Here is an 11,800-nt window from a genome sequence, read left to right as displayed (position 1 = left end):
GTGCAGCCATGCAAATTCATTTCCATATCTCGGAGATTAGAGACGCAGCACCGTCACAGAAATCCATTTTCACAGCCTTATTTATTTATCATCAATTGGGAGCTCCTCTAAACACCAGCGCTGAAGCCTTGGCGTTCAGCCATCCTGGTCAATTCCATCACTTCAGAGGATAAATATATGAGAAATTAATTATGGGTGAAACCTGTTCAGAAGCATATGAGAGATCTGCAGTAACAAGTCGAGCTGCGGCCGGTCCGACGAGCTGAAACGTCGGATGAATGAAACACAGATGTTCCGTTTTTAACCACAACCGAGTGTCCACTCCAGTCAAGATGAGAAGATGGACGAGGTTCTTGCTCGTGAATGCTGCTCCTACTTTTGTCTCATGACTCAAAGTTTTCTTTACGTACATCTTTATAAAGAACTTGTTCTGAAGCATGTGGATCTCGCATAAAAAAAAAAACATGTTCCCAGATAATTTGCATATAGTGACACCTACAAAATTCCATAGAAGGAGATTTAAAATTTGTTTGAGCTTGATTTTTCAGGAAAAAGTGCCCTATAAGGCTCTGGATTAGGGTGTCTGCTATACGCGGTAAACATATAAATAGACTGTGTGTGTGTCTAAGAGTGTGTATTGTGAATTGCGAACACATGGCTGTTTGCCAGCCAACAATGGAGTAATACATGTGTGCTGTTTAGACTGCCAGCATGGCTGAAATCACACGTTAAACGACTACCATCCACACACACACACACCAGCTACATTGTCCACACCACTGACTCTCTCTCTCACTAACCAGCTGTGTTTAATCGCTCCTCATCTCCCTTAACCTCCTGTTGTCGCTGACATCCTTCACCCGAGTCATTTTCCCCATACGAGTCGCATTCCTCAAGTGTAAGGATTCCCATCCCGGCTTTGAGCCATTACTGTACCATTACAGTACCACTGTACTGTGTCCCCCTGTTGATTTGGACCGTGCCATTCCGAACATATTGGACATACTTCACAGTCGTGGCTGATGACAAAAGATTTTACAGAAGGAAAAAAAAAGCTCCTGTATTTTGATCATTTTGGTGACAACGATTGAACTGCATAAATTACTGTGATAAATGGCTCTTCTGGATCATTTTGTTTTAAAATAATGTCTGTGGCAATGCTTTCGAAAAATTATTTCATATTTGTGTTTCTGAAATAAAATATTAGATTTTCTTAGTACTCGTACATGTTTGTTCGACGTACACTGATCAGGTATATCGTTATGACCAGTGCCAGGTGAAGTGAATAACACTGATGATCTCCTCATCATGGCACCTGTTAGTGGGTGGGATATATTAGGCAGCAAGTGAACATTTTGTCCTCAAAGATGTTAGAAGCAGGAAAAATAGACAAGTGTAAAGATTTGAGCTTTGAGTTTGATGAAGGAACAAATTGTGATGGCTAGACCACTGGATCAGAGCATCTCCAAAACTGCAGCTCTTGTGGGGTGTTCCCGGTCTGCAGTGGTCAGTGTCTATCAAACGTGGTCCAAGGAAGGAACAGTGGTGAACCGGGGACAGGGTCATGGGCGGTCAAGGCTCATTGATGCACGTGGGGAGAGAAGGCTGGCCTGTGTGATCCGATCCAACAGACCAGATACTGTTGATCAAACTGCTGAAGAAGTTAATGCTGGTTCTGATAGAAAGGGGTCGGAATACACAGTGCAGGACGGGTCAGGGCTGTTCTGGCAGCAAAAGGGGGAGCAACACAATATTAGGCAGGTGGTCATAATGTTATGCCTGCTGGGTATATATTACTGATTTGAATTTGGTGATGACCCCAAAACTCTATAAAAGGCAATGTTCAGAGTTGAAATGATGATCAACAAAAGACTTTCTCAGCAGTAAAAGTTACTGAGTCAAACCTCTCGCCGTGTCTTGAAGTGATGCGAATGTAAAACTTGTATCAGTAACTCTAATTAACTAATGAGAAATGTTTATTTTATTATTTGTGTGAAATATGCACTGGCATGTGCAGTTTAACATGCAGTCAGGAGCATGAGGAGGATACCGATTTTCCTGAGTACCAGATTTCTTGTAAATGTTCCTTGCCAGTAAAATCTGTTTGTATCCAGAGTGATAAACGAGGCTCATTATGTGCTAATGCCACATGTGTTCTGAATGCTAATGTTAATGTTTGTGTGTTTCAGGTCGCATCCTGCTGTAAGGAAGAAGAACATAGAAGACGACGCGGACAAAGTGTAGGTCTCTCTCTCTTTCTCTCTCTCTTCTGTTTGAGAATTTTTGTTTTATTCCAGACCAGTGCTTGATTTCTGATGCAGGAGATATTGTTTCATTAAAAAAAAATCTGGTGAAGGCTTTAAAGTTTAAAACACACACAAATGGAACTGCTGAGGAATTTTTCTGATGACGACGACGACCATTATCATGACATAAAAGAGTAATATTGAATCGCGAGTCTCAGAGATTATAAGATGGCTAGTCAAGCGCTGACTGAAACTATTACATCCGCTTGAGTTCTGCAGAATCCATTGGATCTGCTGCTGTTTTCATGCAAAACTCCGTGGGCATGGAGGAAACGGTTCCCATCCCGCTTCACAACCGAGCAGCGCCGGCTCTTGGGTCACGAGCGGGCTTTGAAAAGCTTTAGCAAAGCCGTCATGATAACTCCAACCACCTAAGGATCAGGGATAATCACACACACACACACACACAAACTGTAGATCTCCTCTTCTGCAATTATTTGAATCAAACCTTATGATTTCACTGCACTCTTTACGGAGATGTGGTCCTGTATGTCCAGGCATCGTGCTCCAGGATTCAGTTCAGGATTAGGATTAGTTATGGAGACTGCTTTCATTTTCCATCCTGTGGAATCGTAACGTTGTAATACCTCCTGACTGTTGCTCCTCCTCCTCCTGACTGTTGCTCCTCCTCCTCCTGACTGTTGCTCCTCCTCCTCCTGACTGTTGCTCCTCCTCCTCCTGACTGGCGTGCACTCCTCCTCCTCCTCCTCCTCCTCCTCCTGACTGGCACGCGCCCCTCCTCCTCCTCCTCCTCCTCCTGACTGGCGCGCGCTCCTCCTCCTCCTCCTCCTCCTCCTGACTGGCGCACGCTCCTCCTCCTCCTCCTCCTGACTGGCGCGCGCTCCTCCTCCTCCTCCTCCTCCTCCTCCTCCTCCTGACTGGCGCGCGCTCCTCCTCCTCCTCCTCCTCCTCCTGACTGGCGCGCTCCTCCTCCTCCTCCTCCTCCTCCTCCTGACTGGCGCGCGCTCCTCCTCCTCCTCCTCCTCCTCCTGACTGGCGCGCGCTCCTCCTCCTCCTCCTCCTCCTGACTGGCGCGCGCTCCTCCTCCTGACTGGCGCGCGCTCCTCCTCCTGACTGGCGCGCGCTCCTCCTCCTGGCTGGCGCGCGCTCCTCCTCCTGACTGGCGCGCGCTCCTCCTCCTCCTGACTGGCGCGCGCTCCTCCTCCTCCTCCTCCTCCTGACTGGCGCGCGCTCCTCCTCCTCCTCCTGACTGGCGCGCGCTCCTCCTCCTCCTCCTGACTGGCGCGCGCTCCTCCTCCTCCTCCTGACTGGCGCGCGCTCCTCCTCCTCCTCCTGACTGGCGCGCGCTCCTCCTCCTCCTCCTGACTGGCGCGCGCTCCTCCTCCTCCTCCTCCTCCTGACTGGCGCGCGCTCCTCCTCCTCCTCCTCCTCCTGACTGGCGCGCGCTCCTCCTCCTCCCCCTGACTGGCGCGCTCCTCCTCCTCCTCCTCACTGGCGCACTCCTCCTCCTCCTCCTCCTCCTCCTGACTGGCGCGCTCCTCCTCCTCCTCCTCCTCCTCCTGACTGGCGCTCCTCCTCCTCCTCCCTCCTCCTCCTCCTGACTGGCGCAGCTCCTCCTCCTCCTCCTCCTCCTCCTGACTGGCGCGCGCTCCTCCTCCTCCTCCTCCTCCTCCTGACTGGCGCGCGCTCCTCCTCCTCCTCCTCCTCCTCCTGACTGGCGCGCGCTCCTCCTCCTCCTCCTCCTCCTCCTGACTGGCGCGCGCTCCTCCTCCTCCTCCTCCTCCTCCTGACTGGCGCGCGCTCCTCCTCCTCCTCCTCCTCCTGACTGGCGCGCGCTCCTCCTCCTCCTCCTCCTCCTGACTGGCGCGCGCTCCTCCTCCTCCTCCTCCTCCTGACTGGCGCGCGCTCCTCCTCCTCCTCCTCCTCCTCCTGACTGGCGCGCGCTCCTCCTCCTCCTCCTCCTCCTCCTGACTGGCGCGCCCGCCTCCTTCTCCTCCTGACTCGCGCGCTCCTCCTCCCCCTCCTGACTGGCGCGCTCCTCCTCCTCCTCCTCCTGACTGGCGCTCCTCCTCCTCCTCCTCCTCCTGACTGGCGTGCTCCTCCTCCTCCTCCTCCTCCTCCTCACTGGCGCGCGCTCCTCCTCCTCCTCCTCACTGGCGCGCGCTCCTCCTCCTCCTCCTCCTCCTCACTGGCGCGTGCTCCTCCTCCTCCTCCTCCTCCTCCTCACTGGCGCGTGCTCCTCCTGACTGTCTCTCCTCCTGCCACCCACACACCCTGATGACTCCTCCAAATATGGTGCATGTTGGTTAGTTTGTATGTGTGTTAGAGAGAGAGACAGGGAGAGACAGAGGGAGAGAATGGAGCTTGTGTCTGCTCCAGAGTTTTGTTCTGCTCTGAGGACAGAGGAGACCGAGCTCTCTGCACAGGCACGCACACACACACACAACACCATGTCCACGCAAGGGTATTCCCACTTCTCTCCTCATATTCCTGCCAGTTCATCTCTCTGTAACACACACTCGCCGCAGTGTGAATCCAGTGACTTTGACGTCTGGTGTCTCGTTCTTGTGGTCAGGTTGAACCTTCACTCCTCTCTGTTTCTCACGCGCTCTTGTGGATAAAAAAAATCGTTCAGCTAGAGTAGGCATTAATCATGCAAGTCTGCTATATTAGTTTAGTGGAGTTGGTTTTGTGCACACTGCAGATGAAAGAGCTGCTGCTTGGACTTCCTGTTCACTGGCTCTGTGTGAAATATTCATGCTGCTGATGTCAGCCATAGTCTCTCTCTTTTTTTTTTTTTTTTTTTTCTTTTTTTTTTTCTCCTCCTTACATCTCCATTACAAAATTTCCAACCAGTCATCTCTTCCTACAATTGTCTTTCAGTCTTTTTATTTCCTCGTGAAATCCTCTCCTTCCATGTGTCTCTGCTTTGTGTTACTCATGTCTTTTCCCCTCGATGCCCTTCTCGGCAGTGCCAGGACTGCGTGCACTTTAAGGACAGCTTGATAGAAAGCATTTATAAACACAGGACTGTTGAGTGGTGGGAAAGAGGGGTAGGTTTTTCGGGGGAGATTCCGTTTCGCCTGTAGATCCACTTTTAAACTCACATACTTTTACTGCTGCTTGTCTTCTGACATTTGTGTAGATTTGATCATCAGGCAGGTGATGTTCATGCAGACTTGTTTTCACAAACATCACAATAATGATTTTTTAACTTGTTTTATTTAAACACAGATTGTGTATAACATTTTAAGGTTGGATGAATTAGATTTTTTCCTTCTGATTACAATTCAGGCCATTGCTCTTATATTTGAATAAACTGTGGTAAGGGGATGAGAGTGGGTGTGGCTCAGTGCTCGCTGATGTGAAGGATGTTTCACTACACGCTCACTTGATGCAGACGTACTCAGTGAATTTCTATTTACTCATTGTACCACATTGTCCAGCCCTAATTATGTACATATATTATGAACATACACCGATCAGGCATAACATTATGACCACCTGCCTAATATTGTGTCTGTCCCCCTTTTGCTGCCCAAACAGCCCTGACCCATCGAGGCATGGACTCCACTAGATCCCTGAAGGTGTGCTGTAGTATCTGGCACCAAGATGTTAGCAGCAGATCCTTTAAGTTGGCTTCAACGTAAAGGATACTTACAGGACGTAAAAGATACTTTTGATAGATACTGACCACTGCAGACCCGGAACACCCCACAAGAGCTGCAGTTTGGAGATGTTCTGATCCAGTGGTCTAGCCATCACAATTTGATGATCGGTGTACATTCTGATACAGTGCCATGAAGAAAGTGTTCCTTTTCTGCTTCTCGTGTTTTTTTTTGTACCCGTGTCAAAATGAATTGTTTCAGATGTTCAATCTAAATCTAATAGGAGAGCCGACAGCCTGTGTGGAGGATAATTGAACCTAATTAGCTTTACATTTGGTTAACTGGCAGTTGATTAACCAAGTAGGTTTTTCTACACAGAAGCAGATGGTGGTGGATGTGTTGTTTTTCCTTCTGTGAATAAAATTATTCTTTAGAAAGTATGTAGAGAATTTGTACAATTTGTGGAATTTAGGAGGGGGGACAAATACTTTTTCACAGCACTGTATATTGTATATTTCAGCACTGTATATTATATTTCAATGTATATTTCTCTCTTTCTCTCGATTTTGCTCACACACACACACATGCATGCGCACACAGTGGGAGTGCATTTCCATCATCTCTTGCTTTCCTCTGTGTGTGTGTGGGTGTGTGTGGTGTGTGTGTGTGTGTGTGTGTAAGGCAGTTTGAAAATGTTGGTGGATTGGCATTTATTTTGTCAAAGGGCAGAAGATCTCTCCTTTCTAACCTTTTGTTATATCTCTATGCAATGGCATCCCCCCCCACCCCTCTCTCTCGTCTTTCTCTATTTGCCCTTCCATTCCATCTCTATTTTGTTTTCTTGCTGTCTGCATCTCTTATTTCTTCCCATCTTTTTTCCCACACCACTGGGATTCTGGGTGCTGCTGAAAGGATGTAGCCATGACGACGATTCCCAGGGGCCGACCCGACACTGAGGCAGTGTCTTTCTTTCTTTCTCTCACTCTCTCTTTCCCCCCTTCTCATTCTCATTCTTTTACTCTCGTTTTCTTAAGGCTTTCACTTTTCAGAAGCAAGTAAGGCAGAAAATGACAGTGTGAGAGAATTTGGAACATATGGGATGCCAGTTAAGGCTGTGTGTGTGTGTGTGTGTGTGTGTGTGTGTGTGTGTGTGTGAGAGAGAGAGAGAGCGAGAGAGAGGACATTATTAAGGATATCAGGAATCACCAAGACTACATTGTACATCATTTACGTTTCCAAGACTATTCCATCTCTTGCAGTCCTCTCCGGTCTGCTTTGGTCAGCAGGTGTTGACCAAGTACACATGATGTGGATCTCCAGTCTCTAACCAATCAGGACAAAAGGGCATGTCTACTTGCATGTCAGTCATACGTTTGTGCTAGCCTCGGTTCGTTATTTATACTTCACTGAACAGAACAGGAGAAATCCATTAAAGAGAAGCACATTATTTTTTAATATACAATCTCACGATCATGTGAACCGTGTGACCTGGGATAAAATATAAAATTAAACATATCTGCATTGTGCTAAGACACACACAGACACACACACACACACACACACACACACACACAGCTGCTGAAGCACACTGTTTGCCTTTTCAGTATACAGTGTCGCAGAACTAGAGCCAGACTCTTCTCTCACTCACACACACATACACCGAGGTCACTTGGGAGCTCATTATGGATTCTGTGATCTCTCTCTCTCTCTCTCTCTCTCTCTCTCTCCTCCTGCAGCAGGAGTGTATTCGTCTCTGCATCTTTCTTAGAAAAAAAATGCGATATGACGAGCGTTGACATTCAGCTCATATTTATTTGCAGTCAGTCGTTTGACTTCCTGTTTCTTTTTCCAGCCCACACACACACACACACACACACACATCTCAGTGACACTTGCTTGGAATTACACAGTTTGAATGTCCATGGCTTGGATGACCTCACAACACACCTGTCACTAAGTGTGTGTCGTTTCTCTGCAGTTTATAGTGTGTGTGTGTGTGTGTGTGTGTGTGTATACAGCACTTGTTTGTCATCCCCCCACATATCGACTCTTTGGTTCTGTGTTTATTAGCACTACTCACTACTTTGCTCTCTGTTTCTCATCTTGTCTTAGTCACTTCATCTGATGTCGTCTTGGGTCATCACTGGCTCTGAGCTTTCTTTCACAGATCTTGCATCATCAGATGAGTTTTCTCTTAAAACAGCTCATACATTCATGCTAACAGACGATAAACTGACAGATGAGTGTTCTCGTTCCTCATACACGAGTAACACAATGCTGAGATTTCAGCTACAAACTGATATCCAAGCCCATTATTTCCCCCCTCAGTTCTGTTCAGGTTCCTATTGATGTTGTAAAGAAGCAACAAATCCACCCAGTCGTCTCTGATGATTTTTCGGATGAATCCTATGTTGCACGAGGTCTAACAGATCCTCACTTCTCCTCTCACTTAGATTTTACCTGCAAAAATGTCATTAGAAAAAGTTGTTACAATATTAAAACACATTTTAAACAAAAGTAAATCTTGTGCTTTGTTTTGGCTTCTCTAACAGGCCACGCCCCCGGTGACTATAGTAGCATTTGAACCACATCCACAAGACACAAACTACCATCGAACATAAATACTGACCAAACCTTTCAGGCGCAACATGGGTTATATACAGTATTTTATATATTTATAATCTTGTTTTCTGTGCATGTTGTGATGGATGGATGGATGGATGGATGGATGGATGGATGGATGGATGGAGATGGATGTATAGATGGATAGATGGATGGGTAGATGGGTGGATAGATGGATGGATGGATTGTTAGATGGATGGATCATTGGATGGATGGATGGATAGTTAGGTACAGTGAGGGAAAAAATGATTCTTTGTCAGTGGGCAAACGTACAAAATCAGCAGGGGATCAAATCATTTTTTCCCTCACTGTAGATGGATGGATGGATGGATGGATAGTTAGGTGGATGGATGGATTGATAGATGGGTAGATGGATAGATGGGTGGATGGATGGGTAGCTAAATGGATGGATTGACGGGTAGATACATGGATGGATGGATGGATGGATGGATGGATGGATGGATGGATAGATAGATAGATAGATAGATAGATAGGATGGGTAGTTGGATGGATGGATAGATAGGTAGATGGATGTATAGTTATTGTTCCTTACAAGGCTCCTGTTTCTGCATCTGCTCATCTTATTGATCACCTGATGGAGATGTAGATGATGCAGCATGTTCTAGTTCCTGTGTGGTTACTGTTCCTGCTGGAACCGGACTGGTTTGTGTTAATTACAGCCCTTATGCTGTTCTTCATCCTGTTTGCTGATGATGGTGGTGAAGCTCAGGGGATTGATCACGCTCACACACAGGATTATAAACATCTCACACACAAACATGCAGAATACAACACACACACATTCAACTGTCTCATACACTCTGTCTTCCCACAGAACACGTCATAAACACTGAATCCTGTGCTTCTTCTCTTGTGGATGTACACACACACACACAAACGCACACACGTAGGAGAATTAGGGGCAGTGGTGTGTGGCCTGCTGTGTTGGCTGCTATATGAGCAGATGGTGCTGGAGGTTCTGGACTCCACTCCACTGGTGCGCTCCTGCAGATCTCCTGCACGCTAAGGCGGGTGTGTGTGTGTTTATTTATTCATTTTTTGCTTCTTTGACCCTGATGGTACACTGAGAGATTATACAGAATGTTTTATTCCTATTATACCACAGTGATGTTTAATTTATGAATAAATGAGTTAAAGTTAGTTAATGACGACTGAGAGATGAGTTAGTTCCTCTTCTCACTTACCTTACAGCTATGAACAGCAGTCCTTCCCTCACCAGCACAGAGAACTGGTCAGTTTACTGAGAAACCGGAAAGTGGAAACTCCCAGAAAGGCGATCGGTCGCAAGGACGTCATGTTCGTGTGCAGCATCATTTTCATCTGAGATCATGGCATCTGAGAACACGCCTCCAATGCTGTTTCTAGCCCAGGGGGCGTGGTCTAAGGGCTAGAACATCAGGCTGTATGGTCAAGATGCTCGTTTAAAGCTTTATACCTAATTTGCATAAAGTTAAGGGAAGTTCATTATTGAAATTGCAGCTTTGTGTCACAGGCATGTAGAATGAGAACAGTCGAGTTATTTATATAAACTGTGTGTGTGTGTGTGTGAGGGAACCAGCATGTGGTCTTCTTGCTTCAATGTCTTTGCTTCTGATCTGGTTTCTGTTCCAGAGCCATGTTAACATGTTTCTGTAAAAACAGAGCAAGACCTGCTGTGCTCAGATAAATGTAGGTGTGTGTGTGTGTGTGTGTGTGTGTGTGTGTGTGTGTGTGTGTGTGTGTGTGTGTGTGTGCACGCTCACTACAGCACTGTGCTGGATTTAGCAGCTGGACACCCTGAAGAGCCTGATTGATTTACTGCTGCATATAAAGTGATGCGCTGGCTGTGTTTCATTCTCTCTCTGCTTCCCTCACTCCATGCTTCTTTCCTCTTTACACTCTCTCGCTCTCTCTCTCTCTCGCGCACACACACCAAATATCCAGAGATTGACTGTTTGTGTTCCCTCATGTAAAGAGTGATGCATTTTCATTTCTGCTTTTGTGAGCCTTCATCACTCTCTGACCTTCACTGTCTCTCTCTCTCTCTCTCTCTCTCTCTCTCTCTCTCTCTCTCTCTCTCTCTCTCTCTGCTCAGTCTTCCTCTCTGTGTCTGTCTCCATCTTTCTTTTTTCTCTGTTTCTCTTTTTTGCTCAGTCTGTCTTTTTCTCCTATTTCTGTCTTTTTGTTTTGTCTCACTCACTCTCTCTCACACACACACACGCACACACCTCTCGCTCGTTTTTATTTTCTTTCATTAGTGACGCTTACAATCGGTGTGTGTGTCTGCTTTTCTCCCACTGCTCAAACACTACAGAATGACTTTAGGAGATTAATGAATGCCTTCTTGCCCCTCTTCGTTTAAGGGTTTAAGAGGGTGTGTGTGTGAGCTGAGTTGAATGAGGGAGTGTGTGTGAGAGAGAGAGAGAGCTGAGAGAGAGACTGTGTGTGTGTGTGTGTGGAGTGAGGGAGACTGTGTGTGTGTGTGTGGAGTGAGGGAGACTGTGTGTGTGTGTGTGTGTGGAGTGAGGGAGACTGTGTGTGTGTGTGTGTGTGTGTGTGTGTGTGGGTGGAGTTACATAGACCAAAACCTTAGAGCTGTGTAGAGCTGATAATTTGCTGCATTTTGAAGACCCTGTAGTGCCTCCCTGGTGCTGCGTCTCTGCGGTGTGGAAGGAGTCTCCAGTGTCAGTGCTGCGTATCAGTCAGAGGTAAGATGGAACTTTATCTTCAGCACAGAGGAGTTCATGCTCTTAAACTGCATTATTTTATTAAGTAAAAGTGAAAGAACAAACAGGCTGAGAGAGAACAACTGCATATAGCTGCTAGAACTTCCACGAGAACTTCTTTCACAAACATTAAATGTAACTATAATTGGATAAAAAGTACAGTGTGGTGTTGTATAATGGATTAAAATGTAAGTTGTTGTGGTGTAAGAGGAGTAAAACACTCAGGGTCACGCTGTTAGAGGAAAGTAATCACCTTCAGAGTGGAGACACTGAACGCCGCTTCATCACTCCAGCATGTGGATTATTTTCTTCTACATTTTATTTCTATGTAAAGTTCCTTTATAAGGAAATGTTTTTCGTATGTTGTGGATTGTGTGTGTGTGTGTGTGTGTGTGTGTGTGTGTGTGAGAAGTGAGGAAACAGGAAACAAAAGACAAAAACAGAAAGATTTGCACACTTGAGTGTACACATGCAGAAATTAGCACTGCACTGCATCCACTGCACTACTCCTTTACTCCTTACTTCCATTTATCACTTCTCGTTATTAGTTCTCTCTCTCTCTCTCTCTCTCTCTCTC

At 46.5% G+C, this 11,800-nt stretch overlaps 1 protein-coding gene across 5 annotated transcripts in view; it reads left to right on the top strand.

Moving 5' to 3' along the window:
- The window catches only part of strbp (spermatid perinuclear RNA binding protein), a 78,279-nt gene that overhangs the window by 24,522 nt on the left and 41,957 nt on the right, over positions 1 to 11,800 (top strand). For 4 of the 5 annotated variants that reach the window (XM_058411463.1, XM_058411465.1, XM_058411464.1 and 1 more), the window contains exon 2: positions 2,190 to 2,240. The gene's annotated coding sequence lies outside the window, so the exon portion shown is untranslated. Of the gene's footprint in view, positions 1 to 2,189; positions 2,241 to 11,070; positions 11,206 to 11,800 lie in introns of those variants that run through there. The other variant, XM_058411466.1, reaches the window with a different exon arrangement.

This window comes from Hemibagrus wyckioides, linkage group LG16 (genome assembly GCF_019097595.1).
Source record: "Hemibagrus wyckioides isolate EC202008001 linkage group LG16, SWU_Hwy_1.0, whole genome shotgun sequence".
Classification (NCBI taxonomy): domain Eukaryota; kingdom Metazoa; phylum Chordata; class Actinopteri; order Siluriformes; family Bagridae; genus Hemibagrus; species Hemibagrus wyckioides.
The sequence above is the reverse complement of the archived record's forward strand: the minus strand, read 5'-3'. Positions and strand labels throughout refer to the sequence as shown.